The sequence below is a fragment of the Nannospalax galili genome, unplaced genomic scaffold, assembly GCF_000622305.1.
Source record: "Nannospalax galili isolate Female #2095 unplaced genomic scaffold, S.galili_v1.0 scaffold1623, whole genome shotgun sequence".
NCBI classification, from domain to species: domain Eukaryota; kingdom Metazoa; phylum Chordata; class Mammalia; order Rodentia; family Spalacidae; genus Nannospalax; species Nannospalax galili.
This window is the reverse complement of record NW_008349082.1, coordinates 1,143,493-1,162,557: the sequence shown is the minus strand read 5'-3', so window position 1 is coordinate 1,162,557 and position 19,065 is coordinate 1,143,493. Positions and strand designations below refer to the sequence as shown.

The 19,065-nt window shown below is 45.7% G+C and overlaps 1 pseudogene; it reads left to right on the top strand.

Annotated features, from left to right (window-relative positions):
- Positions 1-2,100: 2,100 nt before the first annotated feature.
- LOC103744633 lies at positions 2,101-16,744 on the top strand (annotated as a pseudogene).
- Positions 16,745-19,065: the final 2,321 nt, after the last annotated feature.

Here is a 19,065-nt window from a genome sequence, read left to right as displayed (position 1 = left end):
ATAAATCATTTTTAAAAAGAAATGAAGAGAGAGAAAAAAGAAAGGGAGGGAGGGAGGCTGAGTCTGTAATCCTTGTTTTAGAACGCTAGAGTTTTGCACAAACCTGTCCTAGAATTGTTGCCTGCAGAGTGCTGTGCTGCTCTAGTTTATGAGTTATGCAGTACACACAACTCCAAGAGAACAGGGTTAGAACAGCCATGAACAGATATTAAGAAAAAAGTGCAAGAAAGTAAGTGGAGCCAATCTTTTTTGCTGTTGAAGAAAAAGAAAAATACACGTGGCATAAGATCGTCTTCCCAGACGCCTCCTTTGATACCTTGGGGGAAAACGTATCCATAACAGATTTTTCTCCAGAATACTTTCCAGAAGCAGAAATAAAAAGATTAGGAATCTTTGGGTACTTTAAAAGATATTCAGATGTGGAAAATTATTTTTTTCCAAAGGACTAATTTGCTTTTTTAAGTAAAAATTGACCCATATACCCATATTTGTCAAAATTACTTAGGAAATTAAGGGGTTAGGTAAAAAAGACAATGATGTCATGTTTAGACTATATAGAGAACTGGTATAGCCCCACAAGTGGGCAGTGGAGTTGAATAGACATGCATCACGCATCCAAACAAGATGTATGAACAGTAGAGGGCATGAAGTGGAGGGGCGGGGAGGATGGTAGGGTGGAGGTAGAGATGAAGACGGGATCTGAATATGATCAAAATATATCATATGAAATTCTCAAAGAATCAACAAAAATGCCTTTGAAAGATGCACAAATGGCCAGAAAGCATTTTAAAATGTTCCCTCTCATTGGTCATTAGGAAATGAGATCAAAATCACAATGGCATCTCATTCTATGACTACAAGAATGTTAAAGCAACAGTTAAGAAGTTGTCATGTGACTTTCCTTAAGGAGACATAAACGAACATCTATTTACCCCAGATAGAAAGGGCGCTGACAGACACTAAAAAGGATTCGGTGCAAGTCTAGTTTAGTGAATCAGTGAGTTTACTGAGGTGAGATACAGGAGCTTGAGTAACTACAACACTGGGAAACCACCTGGGCAACTTAGATGGGCATTAGAGCCTGGGCATCATCACTGCCATAGCCCCAAACACAAGCTGTGGGTCTTCTATTAATCTCCAGGGGGAGACATCAGGATACAAAACCAAAACTCAGAAACTAATTTCCCTGAGACATGAACTCATCTTGCAGCCTGGTTTCCATCCCTGTTCAAGTAAATCGAAGTCCCTCCAATAATCCTTCTCTGACCTATATGTCTCTCAGCGCACAACTCTGCCAGGAGACCCTGTGCACGTCCTTCCCTCCTGGCATCACCATTGGGTAAAGTCAGAATAACCACAGAAGAATTGCTGAGGCAGAGGACAAACACATCCCATAAAGGACAGGAAGGACACGGCAGATCAAACCCACAGCTGAGCCAATACAGGAAGATGGAGGGTCACCCTGAAACCCTTCATAGGGTGATGGCGCCCACGATCCTCTTCCTAGGACACACAGGTCACCTCCCACTGTACACCCAGAGCATGAAACTCCTGAGACAATTGCTCCTGACCTGTTATACCAGTGATCATGGATGGTCATTCCCGTCCCCAGTCATCACTCAGCTGGCTCCTTTCAAGACCTCAGAGACATCTATGACACCTTCCCAGAACACTGAGAACACAGGGAAGACTGGGTGCTCAGCTGGGTTTCAGTGCCATTGGATTTAGGAAGCACAGGGGCTCCTTCTTTGGTGCTGTCAGACCCAAGTCCAGGACACAGCACAGGTGAGCATGGGGATGAGTTGTTGTTCTCTCAGGGATGAGCTGATGAAACTGTGTTCTGGAGGACCAACCAATAAAGACACACAAAAAAGAGATCTGGAAGAAGGCAGCACAGAAAAAGGAGGGAACAGAACTGTGTCCTGGACACAGACCCGCCCCTAGCCCTTGTGACTCTGGGAAGTGCTCCTGCCTGGGAGAAGGCTGAAACCAGAAGGAGGTGGGAAGGCATTGCTGACAGCTGAGCAGCAGGGCTTGGGAGCAGTGCTTGGAGCCATAGCTCTTCTCCACAGAGGGAGGCCAGAGCAGACAGTTGAGACCATGGATTCCCTGGTAACCCCTCCAGGCACAGGGAGTGTCCCCTGGCAGGGACTCCTGCTCACAGGTGAGTGGACCTGGGAGTGGGTGGGAAGAGAGAGGCAGAGACTGGCTGGGGTCTCCTATGGAGTAAAGAGCTGAGAATGGACACAGGGCTTCTGCTTGGACCCTTGAGGGACAGGACACACAGAAGGATAGGGCTCAGCAATAGGAAGCTCCTGGGGAATAGGAACTCGTTATGGGGAGGAAAGCTCAATTATTTCTATTCTAAGTTAATCGGTATTGGCCACCAGATTCTGAAGACTGATGTTCACAACTGTGTCAGAGTGACTCTCCAAATAAAAATCAAACTGGGACATTAAACATTGTCCTTAGCTACCAACCTAAGAAATTTGTAAATAACCCCCTAGACATGCAGGGTCTAGGGACACTCTTTCATTCATCCACAGGTATCTGAGCCTGTTCCAAGCAGTGGGGCTTCCATAAAGATCAGACAAATCCTCCTCACAAAATGGACAGGAAGACAGACCAGCAAGCATATTTAGAAGACAAGGACAGAGGTTGTCAAGAACCACGGAGGGAATAGCAAGGAAAGGTCACAAAGAAAGACTCACAAAGGGTCTCTAGAGGAGGAGGTGAGAGCAGAAAGCATCCCCCAATCTCTCTCTCTCTCTCTCTCTCTCTCTCTCTCTCTCTCTCTCTCACACACACACACACACACACACACACACACACACCAAGGCAGAGGGATAAACCTACATGCTCAGAACACAGGACCCAATCTTTTCACAAGTACAAAGGTCCCAATACTAACGAGTTTCTCTTTTTCCCTCCCAGCCTCACTGTTAACCTTCTGGAACTCTCCCAGCACTGCCCAACTCACTATTGAAGCAGTCCCACCCCACGTGGCTGAAGGGAAGAGTGTTCTTCTACTTGTCCACAATCTGCCAGAGAATCCTCAAACCTTTTACTGGTATAAAGGGAAATTTTCACTCAATGACCGAGAAATTGCACGATATATAATAACCCGTAATTCAAGTAAGCCAGGACCTGCGCACAGTGGCAGGAGACAATATACCGCAACGGATCCCTGCTGTTCCAGAACGTTGCCCAGAAGGACACAGGATTCTATACGCTACAGACCTTAACCACAGACACTGACAAGGAACACACATCTGTGCAGTTCCATGTATACGGTGAGTGACTGGCTGTGACTGGTAGGTAGGGCCAATTCCACCTCACATACATGGAACTAATGTTGGGCCTGGACTATGCCTACCTCCCCTCTGCATTGTGTCCCTAGGATTTGAGCATGGACTGCAGGACATACAGAGTGCAGATAAACTGAGATAGATCAGAATCCCTCACCTGAGTCTAAACTTCAGAGAAGAGGATGTGTGCTCGGATAAATCATACTGGGGGCTCAGCCTCTGACCACGTTCCTGGGCCCCCTCCATGAACATGGTCCTGAGAAAGACCCCGTGGGACTCAGGTAGGGTCTGGCTGAGGAGAAGAGGGATTATCACTGAGAGGCAGGGATCTGGCTCCAGACTGCTGCTCCCGATTCCTGACTCCAAGAGACTCTAAGGAAGCTTGGAGCCAGGGTTGGAATTTGATCTCCTATTATAGCTGATAGGGATTAATGCTTTACTGAGTGTGCAAGTCTTATAATTTTCTATGCAGCTAGACAGGGTATTGCCATGAGAGCCACATCTAGTCTTGGTCTCCCGGACATCTCCTTCTGCTGAGTCTCAGCACAGAGAACACAGGAGCCCAGCCATTTGGCCAACTGCTCTGATGGGCTTCTGAGATACCACAGGAAGGTCAGTGTCCACAAGGAGAGGAAAAGAGAATATAGGTAAACTGTAGCTCAGTGTCCTTGGGTATCCAGCCCAGGGAATTCTCTCTCATGGACAAATAGTAGTCGATGATGCTGATTCAGGCAGTTCCTCTGTCAACAGGGCAGGTCACTCTTAGTAAAGTTAGCTTACAAACATGATAATTATCACTTGCCATATATCCCATTAAAGGGACATAGGCAGGAAATATAGATGCTGAATTAGACTCACACAGGCCATGGGTGGCAGATGCAGAGCAGAAGATGTCTGTCTATAGCCACAGCCCCAAGCTCTCCACCCTGGAGGCCTTATTAGGTGTCTATGGATCAGAGAAAAGTTGTGGGTTCAGATACATTAATTTTAGGCATCAGAAGCTCAGAAGTGGGTTCTAGTCCAGGAAGTAAGAGAAAATGCATGATTAGTTTTTACTCTAAAACAAATTCACCTGTCTCAACAGCATTCTAGGCCTCTCATCATACATCGTCTCTCACTGGACTTGAATTAATTTTTCCTAGTGTGCTAGTGACACTCCTACTGGAGAATAAAAAAGAAAACTTGCCTCTCTCCCACTAGACACTGCATCCATCACAGGGAACAGCAGGTAGCCAACTTCTAATACTATTTTGATGACGGAAGACAGTAATATAAAGTATGAGTGAGTGAGAGAGTAGATGGTTGGATGGATGACTGACCTAGAACCTAGCTATTGAGACTTACATACAGAGTCCTGTATGTAAGTAGGAGGTCTGGCCTCTCCTACTCCTTGTCCTTCAGGAAGCTGAGACTCCTGTTCAGTCTTTCTACCACCTGCCTACAGGCACCTGAAGAACCCCAGAGCATGATGACCTGGGGCTGCTGGGATGTGTAAGTATTCTCAGGTTGACACTGGTTTAGTTCTGAGGCAGCCATTTGGATCTTAGTCTCTGGGTACTGGAAGTCACTTTAACCCCCATTGTTACTGTCATGCACATCTCTGGCTTTTTCTAAACTTCCTCTGCCCTTCATCTCCTGATTTTATTCCAGGAAGGTCTGGCCTTGCCCTGTAGAGCTTGTTGTTCCTCTAACATTTCCCATATGAATGGCTGCTCATCCTGTGTTCACCCCGCTAGCACCTGGTGTCAGGTCCTCTTTCACAAACATTAGTAAAGGACACAGAAATAAGGAGAAAAGTCTCCATAATGTACCATCTTTCGCCACTGTGAGGGAGTCTGCACTGTGTCCCTGTCCGGGGCTCTTTGCTTCTGCAGTGCTGGAGAAGCAACTACTTATGCTGTCTATGCTGAGTCTCCAGGGACTAGAGGCAATAGCACAGGCCTGCCAGCCCCAAAGTATCTGATTCTCTCCCCAGCCCCCACATTTCACTTGTGACATCATCCTCCTCCCAGTGTGGGCTCACATTCCTCCAGTGGTTCCTTCAACCTTACCCAAGGGAGATGTGACCCAACCAGGGCTGTCTGATGGGCTAAGGCCTTTTCGACTCCCACCTGTGTCTCACATTGTCACAAGGTATGTCCTCTCAAATAATGACAAACCCCAGTCATCCTCAAATCAAGTAGGCTGCCCAATTTGACAAATTGGAAGTATTTAATAAAACTCACTTTGTGATTCTTGGGATCCAAAGAAAAGGAAGAGAGCAGCTCACACACCTGTGCTGTGCTCCTTCCCACTTTACCTGCCTGCTCATAGATTTCTCTTAAATGTATTCACATGACATATAATGCGACTACAAATTTGGGATTGTAACCCCCCTTTTTGTTTTGAAACAGAGTCTCACTATGTAACTCCAGCTGGCTTGGAACCTACTGTTGAGCTCACAGATATATCTGTCTACCTCTACCTCCCAAGTGCTGGGATTAGAGGCATCTACCACCACACACAGTTCCTCCTTTGTACAATAAAGAATCCCCACCCACCTTCCAACCAGTTCTGTCCCCAGAAAGACTTACAGGTCTCTCAGCTCAGGAGTCTCTGGTTTCAAACCAACTTTAGCATCTGCCTTTGACCATAATTTGCCTCTGTACACTCAGGTCTCAATATAAGATCTTATTGTGCTCTCTAGAGATATATTCCATTCAGGAATTGACTTTAGGTCCTGCCTATTAATAACAGTTTTCCCAAATGGAAGAAAGTTAACATAACCCATCCCTATCCCCTTGCAGATGACCAGGGTTTAGTTCCTAACACCCACCTGGTAACCTGTCTATAACTCCAGTTCCAGGGGATCTGACACCCTCTTTTGACCTCTGTGGGCAGTGCATGCATGCACATAGTATACTCACATGCAAGCAAAGCACTCATACATGTACAATATAAATACATAAATTTTTAAAAAGTCACTTATATATCAGCAAAGATCTCTACATGATCCTCACCTGTGGGAGAAGGGACATTAAAGCTCAAGGACGAAAACCTGTTTCTTCAAACCCTGTCTGTACCCTTCACTCTCCTTGATCATTCCTAGGACTCTTGCATTATCTTTCAGAGGTCTCAGGCTCATTTTAGTCATTGTCAAACACCTGAGTAGAATTACCTGTATTGTGGCCCAGCCTGACCACTAATCTGAACATCAGGCAGGCCTGCTCCTGGCCTCATGGGTGTGGTTTCTGTTTACACAGAAAGTCCTAAGGACAGACTGTGGCGGCTTCTCAGGGGTGCACAATGGAAAGTAGCATGACCCATCAGTGCATAGCCTGGAAACGTAAATCTTGAAGGACACCCTCATAGGCTGGGCAGCAGAGGGAGGTGCGGCTGGAGGGACTCTGCACCTCACGTGCAAGGCATTGCAATAGGTCAGTGAGAATCAGAAGTCCTGGGGTAGTTCTTGGGTCTGTTTATCAGCAAACACTATAACTCAGTTCACAGATGAGAAAGTCTGTGCTTCTTCCACACAGCACAGGCAGTCCTTCATCTCTGAGCACTCAGACCCTCTCATATCTGTCTGTGATTCACCTCCTTCCTGGTTCTTTAAGGACTCAAGTTGACAGAGAGGTGAGAAAGACCAACTCTGGAAAGAGGTTATACAAGGATCAAAGGTACCACACTGGACAACCTTCTCTCTCTTGTCTGCACAGCACTGTTACCCAAGCCTTACCACAAGCAACAACTTCAACCCCATGGAGGGTGAGGACTCTGTACCATTAACGTGTGAACCTGGGACTCAGAATGCAACCTACCTGTGAGAAGTCAGAGCCTCTCAGATGGTGACAGGCTGGAGCTGTTTGAGGGCAACAGGACTATCAGTTTACTCAGTATCATGAGGAATGACACGGGACCCATGAGTGTAGAATCTGGAACTCAATGAGGCCCAACCAGGGTGATCCAGTCTACCTGAGTGTTATCTATGTGTAACTTCTAGTAGTTTGTGGCTGCAAATACCTTAACACACAGGGTTACAGCCAAGCAACCCAGTCCCTCGTGGGTTCATGACACAGATGCAACCACATGAACACTTAGGAGGGCCATGGTGTCTTGTCCTAGCCCAAGACCATCTAGGCAGGCCCAGCCTAGAGCTAAGAGTGCAGCGGAAGGACTTTGCCTGTCTGGATAAATTTGGGGTTAGTTACCACACTGTCATAGAGAAACGGAACACATCTCAGACTTAGGTTCAGTGAACATGTGTGACAGAACTTTTTAGTGTGTGTGTTGTGCTGGTGCTGGAGTTCAGGGTCTTGCTGATTCTAAGGAAGTGCTGTCCCTCTGAGCTACATCTCTGTCTCTGGGACCTATTTAATCAAAGTGATAGCATAGCTCAGCGAGAAATGATGGCATCTACAGAGAAGGAGCTTCCCTGCTCTCTGATGATACTTTCTGTGGCTTTACTCTGTTTGCTGCAGATGGCCTGGTTGTCCCCATCATATCCGCATCCCCAGACTCTTATTTCCATCCAGAAAACCTCTCCTGCTATGTAGTCTCTAACCAACCTGCACAGTATTGTTGGCTTATCAATGGGAATCCCAAGCCACCCTTAAGAGATCTTTATCCCCACATCACCACCCATAGCAGATCCTACATCTGTCTCACCATAACTCTGCTTCTGACCTCAATAGGACCACAGTCACGAAAATTACAGTCCTTGGTAGGTGGATCCCTGAAAATATCAGCACCCAGTTTTGGATGGAGACCTGGTTTTCGGGAAGATCCACGAGCCAGTTTCCAGCTTATAGTCATGGATGAAGGCTGGAGTCCAATCTTCCTCGGCTTCTCCGTCCATCCCTGAGTGTCTTCCTTTCCTGCTACTCTGATCTGTCCTGGCTTACCAGGGATGAGCCTGGAATAGGAACAGGGGTTCTCCTAGCCCTGGAAAGCCTCAGGTTGTGGGTGAGACTTCACAGGGGAGGGATGTTCCTTAAAGTTAAGTAGATATCTCTCTCTTTCTCTCTCTCTTTCTCTCTCTCTCTCTCTCTCTCTCTCTCTCTCTCTCTCTCTCTCTCTCTCTCTCTCACACTTTCCTGTCCCCTTCATTTTCTTTTTAGGACTTCTTTGTCCCAGAAGGAACACCCAGGGCTTTGAACTATGCTCACACTCTTTTTCTCCAAATGAGAGGAGAAAACTCTGCAGATGGGGACAAGCGTCTCAGAGCCCTGCTCCTGTTTCCCTGGGTGACTGTCTTTGCTCTGACTCCATTAAGGTCAGAAGGACCTGGTGGAGGATGTGTCTGGAGGACTTTCCAGAATCCGGATCGAGCATGTTACTAATTATTTGAAGTAGCTATTTTGCTTACTCGTCTCGTTTTTGTTTTGTTTTGTTTTGTTTTAACTCATATGTCATTGAGACAGCAGAGGGTCCCTAGGGTCAGAATCAATGAAGCTGGAAAAGTGAGCCTCGGGGTAGAGGCCTCTGACCTAAGTCCTGGCTCTGCAGACCCAGCAGTGTGAAGCCATGGACAGCAGCATGTAGCTGACCACAGAACAGTGAGGGATGGTCCTTGGAGACTAGGGAGCTCAACTAAGCAGTGGAGTAAGTCTTTGTGGAAGAAGGGGGAGGGAAGTGCCAAAGGATGTCTGTAGCGAGGACTAAAGTGCTTGGCTTCTGTTAACACTGTGACCATTCACCTCTTCAAATTATGTAAATGTAATATTTAATCCATGGGCTTGGAAATAAAATTCCTCTGCAAATAGAAATTGTTTGGTTTGGAATTTCTCCCAATCCTAAAGTCTAGGCCTGAGTATGTTAGGACAGCTGGGTCATCTCAATTCCATGACAAATTAATGACAAAGAAACAGAAAGCTACTTCACAACAAAGGGGGCCCGATCGTACTCATAGAAAGCACCAGAAAGAGTTTTCACACAAGTCTATGGGAAAAATATTCTACTTGATGATAAGGTTCTGGAAATACGGGCTGAGAAGAAGTTCTTCGTGTGGAATCTAGAAATATCCCCTGGGTCAGGGGTCATGCTGGGTGATTTGGGTCACAGTGAGATGCAGCTCTCTCCCTACAAATTGCATCCTGAACTAGACATGTGACTTTGCAGAGGGTTTGGGTCACCTGGCACCTTATACTGTGGGTCCTGAGAGCTGCCTGAGATTTCAGAGGAAGAACTGCTCTGAGATGATTTTCTCCTCTGTCCACAGAGTCAGTGACACAGCCCTGTATCCAAGCCACCAACACCACAGTCAGAGAAAAGGGTGCTGTGGTCTTCACCTGTGTCTCAGGTGACCCTGGAATCTCCATCCAGTGGATCTTCAATGAACACAGTCTGCAACTCAAGGAGAGGATGACGCTGTCTCGGAACAACAGAAGGCTCAATATATAGGCCCTGTCAAGAGGGAGGATGCCAGAGACTATCAGTGTGAGGTCTCCAACCCAGTCAGTTCCAAGAAGAGTCACCCAGTCCACCTGGAAGTGAACAGTCAGTCAGTCCACCTGGCAATGAACAGTGAGTGACCGCCCCTCTCTTTCTGCAGCAGAACGGGCGATTTCTTTAGCAATTGTGTAAAAGATGGATTAAAAATTACAAAAGGAGATATATACAGAAGGCAAATATAGCCAAAATGGTGATGAATGCATATCGTCTGAGGATACACATGGGGCAAAGGGGAACCTAAGCATGAAGCCAGCCTGGGTTACACCATGAGGTCCTGTCTCAAAAATAAAGCATCAGTACAGTAAACAGAAATGCGAAGTGGTCAAGAGCTTGGGCCCTGAATCAACCCTCAGAACCCATGATGACTTGGCTCCAAGAGTCTCAAAGACACCCAAATCTATGAATGCTCTCAGTCCCCTACTAAAAATGGCACAGTATTTGCAAGTATGTGCATATCCTCCCAGACATTAAATCATCTTTAGACTATTTTTAATAATTAACAGATATACTGCATATATGCTGGCCAGACTACTTACATAAGAAACAATGACAGAGGGCTGTGCTTTTTCACTGTGCACATAGTTTTTAAAAATTTTATGCACATGGGTGTTTTTTTACCTGCACGTATGTAGGCGCACCAGTGTGTGCAATGTTTGCAGAGGCCAGAAGACAGTATCGATCCCCTGGAATTGGAGTTACAGTTGTTAGCCACTGTGTGGGTGCTAACTAAACTGGAACTAAAACCAGACCCTCTACAAGAGCAGCCAAGTGCACTTAACCATTGAGCCATCTCCCCAGCTGCCCCCTCCCACCATGTACATAATTTTTGTCTGAATACTTTTGATCCAGATGTAAAACCCATGAATATAAAGTGCCAAATATACTGAGTTTCTCTAGGTGAGACCAGCACTTACAGTGTGATAAGATTCTTTTTTCTGTTAACATTTGTATAGCTGTGTGGCAAAATAGTACATGACTTCCAGTTTTAGCCATTTTGGAGTGTACAGTTCAGTGGCATAAATCACATTCACACTGTGTATCCATCACCATTATCTACTTCCAAACCTTTTCTAAAACAATTCCACCTGCTATGTAACCACCTTGCTACTTCTGTCTCTGTGCTTGTGACCGTTCTAGACCTCACGTACAAGCGGAATCACACTGTACATGTGTTCTTTATCACGACTACTTCAGCTAGCACACCTTCAGAGGTTCTTTGTTGTTGTAGATCAGAGTTTCACCCCCTTAATCTTTTAAGACTGTATTAGTCTATGGTATCCTATTGCATGCCTCCACCACTGTGGCCATGCATCACATGCTCATTCATTCATCCTCTCAGTGGGCTTTGGGTTGTTTCTACCTTGCATAGCAGTGCTGCTATGATGACAGGTAAGCAAGTGTCTGTTCAAAGCCCTGGTTTCAGCTCTTCTGAACACACACGCAGATGCAGAATTATTGGGTGAAATATAAGCCTTCAATTTTTTGAGGACCCACAATACCATGTTTCACACTTACATTTTACCTCTCATTTAGCAATGCAAAATAATTATAATTTCTTTATATCTCCAAAATACTTATTTATCCTATTAGATGTGAGATGGTATCTTACTGTGATTTTGATTCCTATTTCCTTAATGAATGGTAAGTGATGGTGAACATCTTTTCATGCATTTATTAGACACACACACACATACACACACACACACACACACACACACACACTTGGAAAATACCTATTTGAGTCCTTTTTTTCATAAGATTGTTTGTATTTTGTGTTTGTTTTTGCTACTTGTTGTTGAGTTGCAATAGTTTCTTCTATATTCTGAACGTTAATCTCTTAGTAGATGTTTCATTTGCAAATATTTTCTGCCATTCTAGAAATGTTCTTTTCTTTTTCAAACAATTTGTATATTATTTTTATTGAATTTTTGTGTATTTCATACAGAACATTCCAATCAGTCTTAACCATCTTTATACCTCCTCCTCCACTGGTACCCTCCCATAGCCCCGCCACTGGAATTCATACATTCTGTCATTTGTCTTAAGGCCTGTTGTGTCAGATTAGTGTCCCCAGATGTCCTCAGTTCAAGTGGTCTTTTTGCTTTCTTGGTAAATCCTTTGTTTGTTATTATTAATAGTTTTTAAGCTGATATCATATTTGTATGCATTTGGAAGGTTGAATATAATGTTCGATATCTATATAGAAATAAATTATTAAATCAAGCTAATTAACATAGCCATTGCTTCCCTTATCTATCTTTTTATGGTAAAATGTTTTAAATTTACTTTTAGTTACTCCGAAATCTACATCATCATTGACTATAATCTCCTGCTGCATCTTCTCTCTCAAAACTTGTCCTCCTTGTCTATCTGGACTACTCCACCCTGTGACTACTGTCCCCACTCCCTCCTGCCTGACACTCAGTCTCTGGTAACCACATTCTGCTCTCTTCTTCATAGAAACTTTTAGATTCCACATGTGAGAGAGATCCTGCAGTGTTCCCTCCCTGTGCATGGCTGATTTCACTTAGCATTGTATCTTCCAGGTTCAGTCACTTAATCCCAGTGACAGAACTGCTCTCTTTTTAAATTTGTGTGTATGAGTCTATTCCCTGCATGTGTGTAAATGCACCCATGTGATGCAATGCCCTCAGAGACCAGAAGAGGGCATCGGATTCCCTGGAACTAGAGTTAAGGATGGTTGTTAGCTGTAGTGTGGGTGCTGGGAATTGAACCAGTGTCCTCTGCAAGAGCAGCCAGTGCTCTTAACCACCAAGCCAGCTCTCCAGCCCCCAGAACTGCCTTCTTTTTAAAGCTTCAGCTGCACTGCAGTATGTACATAAGCCACATTTCCTTTACCATTTGTTCACCGGTAGACATTTAGCCTTCTTGCCTTAGCTATTGTGAAAAATGCCACAATGACCATAGCAGTTTAGCTATCTCTTCAACAGTCTTTAAATTCATACTTGTGTGTTTGTGTATGTCCAGAAAAGGAACCACTTATGGTCTTGTGGCTGATAATATCCTTTGATACATAAATGTTTTGAATTTTGCTAAGGTCCCATTTATCTGTTTTGTTGTTGCCTATACATCTGGTGATACAGTAAAAGAAATCATTGCTAAATCCAATTTCATGAAGTTTTCTTCCTTTTTTTCCTAAAAGTTCTATGGTTGTTAGCACTGGTATTTAAGCCTTTCATCTATGTAGAGTTAATTTCTTATATGATGCTAGGTGAAGGCTTAATTTCATTCTTTTGCCTGGATATCCCATTTTCTCAGCATCACTTGTTGAAAAGATTATTCTTTCACCATTGCACTTAGAAGCCTAATCAAGTCTTTTAGCCAGCAGTACTTGGTAGTTTTCTAGGTATATGTCTTTCTCTGCCTTGGTGTAGTTAATTCTAAGTATTTTATTTTTTAATGCTCTCAGAAAAGACACAGCCATGAAAACAGTGGAAGTTTTAACATAGGAAATAGCCTCTACCCTTTCTCACATTTCCAAATCATTCAAATGACTGGTAGGATGAAACTGACGGACTCCAGGGATCTGAATGAAGACAGATGACCAACTTAAAAACACAACGAGTGGGAAAAATTTGCTAATCACCTAATACAACTCACCAAAATAACCTTCCTGTAGAAAATATATTCCCTGGAGGAACAAATAGAGATTAGTTCAGACTGAGAATTCTTCTCTAGGGCACGCCAGGGTAAAATAGGTTCACCTTCATTGCCTGCTCTCTTTTCTTTCTATGACAGCTGACCCAGAACAAGGAAGCTCTGTCCTCTCAGCTGAGGCCATTGCCAGCACTGTGGTTGGAGTTGTGGCTGGGGTGGCTCTGATGGCAGTTATGGTATATATATATTATATATATATATTATACTTCAAAAAGACTGACAGGTAGGATGGTCTTTTGTCTTCTGATTTCTTCAAGCCCAAGTGCCATGCTTGGGAGAAGGCAAGGACTGCTTTTACTTCTGCCGCTGAGCTGGCTCTCCTCCCCCTTATCAGGCAACCCTAATTCCTCTGGGTACAGCCTCCATGTCTTTATGATTTCTGTTCTCTCTCTCTCTCTCTCTCTCTCTCTCTCTCTCTCTCTCTCTCTCTCTCTCTCTCCCCCACCATCCCCATCTAATTTAGAGAAAAGGATCCAATTGTGTTCCTCTACTCCCTTGTTAGGAGCCAGTCCAAGAGAAAAATATATGTAGAGATCAATAGAGCATCAAGAGAAATCAAGTTGCATGTCCCGCTGACCACAGCAACAGGAGGAGGGAGGGACAGGACATGAAGAGAATCTAGGACACAGCGGATGCATCAAGTCCCTTCGAACAATAAAGTGAGGAGAAAAAGAACAGAATCTACTTGGAGAAACAAAACAGATGAGTTAAGATGGAACAGGTGCAGAAACAGTCAAAGGATAATACACCATCAGCATTGGGGATGTAGTTCAGTAGTAATGTACTTGCCCTGGGCATAACCCCTAGCCCTAGAGGGCAAAAGAGACACAAAATAGACCAAATATGGGCATCCAGCAACCAGGAAGGAGCAAACGCTAGGAGGGATCGCGCTTAGACGAAGGACTGAGGAAAGAGGAGAGGCAGCACCAAGCACTGTGTAGACAGCACCGACACCAAGGAGCTCCCAGGCCCCCAGTGACCTCCCAACTCAGGGAGCAAAGATCCTGCACATGGAAATAATAGTCACTATCTGATATTTATTTATGGGAATTGACCAACATAACCTCACAAAACACACATCCTCAGCTTCCTACCCGAGTAAGGGAAGCCACTCACCCAGTGAGAATTCATGTGTTCCACCACATGGTTTGTTATGCCAGGCGATCCTGGGTTCATAAACCACTCCCTCCCTTCTGAACTTTTACAGAAGGGATCTCCCCTTTCCACTCTAAGGGTCCCATTAGTTCCCACTCACTTTTTAGCTATAGAAAAGTCCCCCAAGACATCCCTGGAGAGAGGCTCACTCCACCTAGGCCAGGCAGGTCGCAGGGAACCAAGTTTCTAGAAGTCATCCTGACCACTTCCCTCCTCTATCTACTGCAGGTGTGGGCACTCTTCTGGGGAAACTTTCCCTATCCTGTGGATGATCTGAATGCTGTGGGCCTCTGTGCTTCTCCTTTCCGTTGGAGAATATGGCTGAAAATTATATCTGGGAAAAAAAAAATCAAGGCCCTGTGAACTGGGAGAAACCACAGATGGCTCCCCTCTGCTCCTTCTCTGACACTAATGCAGTGGGTCTGGACCAGAGATTCTGTAGGAGCAAGGGCCACCTCCCCCCAGCACCCCAACTACCTCCACCTGGTACCTCCTTTAGCTAGAAATCAGAAAGCCTCAGTTAGCCTTGCATTTCCATGCATTGTTAACTGTTCTCTTGCTCCCCCAGGTCTGGGCCCTTCTGACAACTGTCCTAACACGGTAAGCACTTTGGCTATTTTCACACACAAAAGTCACTGGAGAGAATGCAGTAGCTGCTGTTTGGTTTGTTTGCTTGCTCCTTTGTGCAAACAGGTTTTCACTGTACTGACCAAACTGACTCCATTTTGGATAAAGCAACCATCTTAGAAGCTTAGCCATAGTCCATTTCTAGTTCAAGGATTGTTTTTGAGAAAGCCGGACCCCCCCTTCTCCCTTACCTCCCAGGAAAATGCTGCCACAGCCACTTGCTTCCTAGACATATAGAAAACAAAATTATTATGGCATGACTGACTGCTGATTTGGGCTTCTGTGAGTTGCTTGGTTTGCTATTTTAGGGCACCTTGACATGTAAACCATGACCCCCCATTATTCAGGGACCACCTTGCCAAATTATTTTTGTGGTTTTTAGCTTCTAAAAGTCCCCTTCCCCTCTCCCTCCCCACTGCAGCACTCTGATCCCATACGTGACTGCAGTCCAAGCTAGCTTGAATAAAATCTTTTATCCTGATCTGAATTGAGTCTGGTGGCCTTTCCTCAGTAGCCCCTGGTTCCATAATATTTGGGGGCTTGTCCAGGATTCTTGGGGACCCCAGACTCAGGGCTGTTTGTTTGGGACAGGCCTGATGTGGGTACTACTCACTAGTGAGTACAAGGATCTGCGGGAGTCCAAACCGCAGCTGCCCTAAGTTAAAGAGTCACTAACCAGGGACAAGCCCGATTTGGGAACCTGTGGGAGCCAGTGGTTGTGACTGCTAAAATTTCATCAGACTGAAAGCAAAGCTGCCACCTATTGTATGCATGCTAAGGACGGGATTTGGTGGGTGTTTTGGAGTCCAGACGTCTGAAGAGACTTAGGGTAGATTGGATGCAATTGTAACCCAGTCTTCAGGGACAGCAGGAGACGTCCTCCTGTCCTCTCTGGTTAGGATTTGGATGTATGAATGAAGGTGGCCATCACATGTCTGTAATTATCTCATCTTCTCTGTCTTTTGGGGTGTTTTGCCTTGTGTTCTAGGGGCCTGTTTCTTCCAAGGGGCAGGGCCTGCTGCAGAGAATTGACTGCGGAGAGTTAGCCATGGAGGGGGGCTTCTGGGTGCCATCTTGGTCAGGAGCCTTGACTGGAGCCTACAAGAATGAAAGGCCTGGCATTTACCGACCTGGGGCAAGACTACGGCTGAGGCATGGGCAAAAGCTAGAGGTTACTATGGGTGGGCTGTGGGAGTGATCTGGAGTGGCGGGGCTCGCAATCAATCTGGAGTGGCGGGGTCAGAGCCGCAGGGCAGAGCTGGGCACCCGGTGTTTGTCTCTTTGTAAGTTACACCCCACCCCCCACCCCCGCCACGGTATAAACTATAATAAATTCACACAAAAATATGTCATATGGTTTGTCTGATATCACAAGAGACCCCGAGAGAACTTAGGTGTTTTGCCTCTTTGTGCTTTTTGTCTTTGCCTGGTGGATTTGTGTTTTCTGGTGTGCTTGTGAGTTTTGTTGCAGACATGTGAGCCAGATGGAGCACGGCCAAGGCTCCTTTGAACTGCAGGCTGTGTCACTTCCAGGCCTTCCGTGAAGCAGAGGACTACAGAGTTAAGATGCCACCTGGAAAGCTCCGCACCTTATGTGAACATTCTGGAATGGCCTTCCTTTAACGTGAAATGGCAGGATTCAGGGTCCTTTGACCCCAAGGCTGCCCAAAGAGTCTTATGAATAGTTACCAGAGACCCTGATCATCCCGACCAGTTCCCTTACATCAACCACTGGCTCTCCCTCCTCCTCCAACCCCCTCCTTGGCTTAAGTGCTGTGCCCTTAAACAGGGTTCCTCTATTTTAGTCACTAGATCACTGTGCCAGAGAGTAAGAACCTTAGCAGGATACCTGGCCTATCAGTTTTGGTCCCTGGGGAGAAGGAGGACATACCTCCACCTTACAATCCACACTCTTGGCCAGTCCAGGATCTGACTGTGTCTGAGGGAGATCCTGCTCCTGATGCTCCAGCTCTGAGACTCTATCCCGATCTGCCCTTACCTCCACACACTTGTAGTGGGTTGAACTATGCCCTGCCCCAACTGAGTCAGGTTTCTCCCCCAGCAGTGTTACCTCTCAGGGAAGCACCCCAAGCAGACCCATGATACCAGGGATGGGGAGGCTGACACATCCAGGGACCCTTTTATGGTCTATGTTCCTTTTTCTACCAGTGATTTGAACAATTGGAAGACTCAGAACCCTCCATTTTCTGAGAAACCGCAAGCCCTTATTAGCTTGCTGGAGACTGTTTTCTCCACCCATCAGCTAACTTGGGCAGATTGTAAACAACTTTTAGGTGCTCTTTTCACAGCTGAAGAGAGAGATCAAATTCTGGCTGAGGCTAGCAAGGCCATAGTAGGTCTTGCAGGGCTGGGGCAGGGGGATAATGACGCTAGAGTTGAAAGAATCCTGCCTTCGACTCTACCAGACTGGGACCCCAACACTGACCAAGGTAAGGGAGCCCTAGACACCTATCATCAGGCTCTACTGACATAAATGAGAGCAGCAGCCAGGAAGCCAAGCAGTCTTTCAAAGGTAACTGAGGTTATTCAGGGGAGTCAGGAGTCCCCTGCTGGTTTTCTGAAGCACCTCAGGGAGGCCTATCGGGAATTCGCCCTCCTAGACCCTGATGCTCCAAAAACCCAGAGGGCTATTAACATCACCTTTGTGGCTCAGTCGGCCCCAGACATTCGTAAGAAGCTACAGAAGCTGGAAGGATTTGAGAGAATGAACAGGTCTCCGTTATTAGAGATAGCCCAGAAAACCTACAATAATAGCAATCCAGATGAAGAAAGAGACAAGAGGCTAGCCAGGATAATGGTGGCTGTTTTCAAAGAAGAAGGAGACAGGAAACAAGAATACCCTAGACGGCAGAATTGGTCCAGAATCAAGCTAGAGAAAGATCAGTGTGCATACTCTAAGGAGAAAGGGCCCTGGAAGAATGGGTGTCCACTGCTCAAGCAGAAGAAAGAAAAGCAGGTCCTCAACTGGGAAGTGCTGATGCTGAATGAAGGGGTCTGGGCTCCATACTGATAAACCCCCAGGAGGCCAGGGTGACGGGAAAAGTTGGGGGCAAAACTCTTCAGTTTCTAGTAGACACGGGTGCAGCTCATTGAGTGCTCACTCAACTTCTTGGCCCACTCACCAAGAAAAGAACTACTATACAGGGAGCCATGGGGACCAGGACCTATGCTTGGACTACTAAGTGAGAAGTAAACCTCGGGCAAGGTACTGGGACTCATTCCTTTCTTGTTGTGCCAGATTGTCCTTATCCCTTTATTGGCAGAGACTCGAGGAAACTAGGTGCTACTACCATGTTTAATGAAAATGAAGCCACTCTGGAGTTCATACGTCCACCACATACCATCTCGGTAACTCGTTCCTTATCAGATGAATACACAATATTGGATCAAAACTAAGGGGGACTGAAGCCAGACAACCCCCTACTAATAGAATTAATGCAGAAGTTTCCTGAAGTGTGGGCAGAGACTAATTCTTCCAGGCTGGCTTCTCATCAGCCACCAATTACTGTCCAGCTCTTAAGTTCTGCATTCCCTGTGAGAGTGAAACAGTACCCAATCTCAAGTGATGCCAAGGCTGGAATTAGGAAACGTATCTGCCGCCTCAGAGATGCAGAGATTTTGGTTCCTTGTCAATCTCCCTGAATACCCCACTGCTCCCTATTGTTAAGCCTGACCAGAGATTATCGCCCTGTTCAAGAAGTCAGTAAAAGAGCGGAAACCATTCACCCAACTGTGCCAAATCCTTACACTCTGCTTAGCCTGCTAAATCCAGAAAAGACTGTATATACGGTTTTAGACTTGAAGGATGTGTTCTTCTCTTTACCTTTGGCCCCTGTGAGCCAAC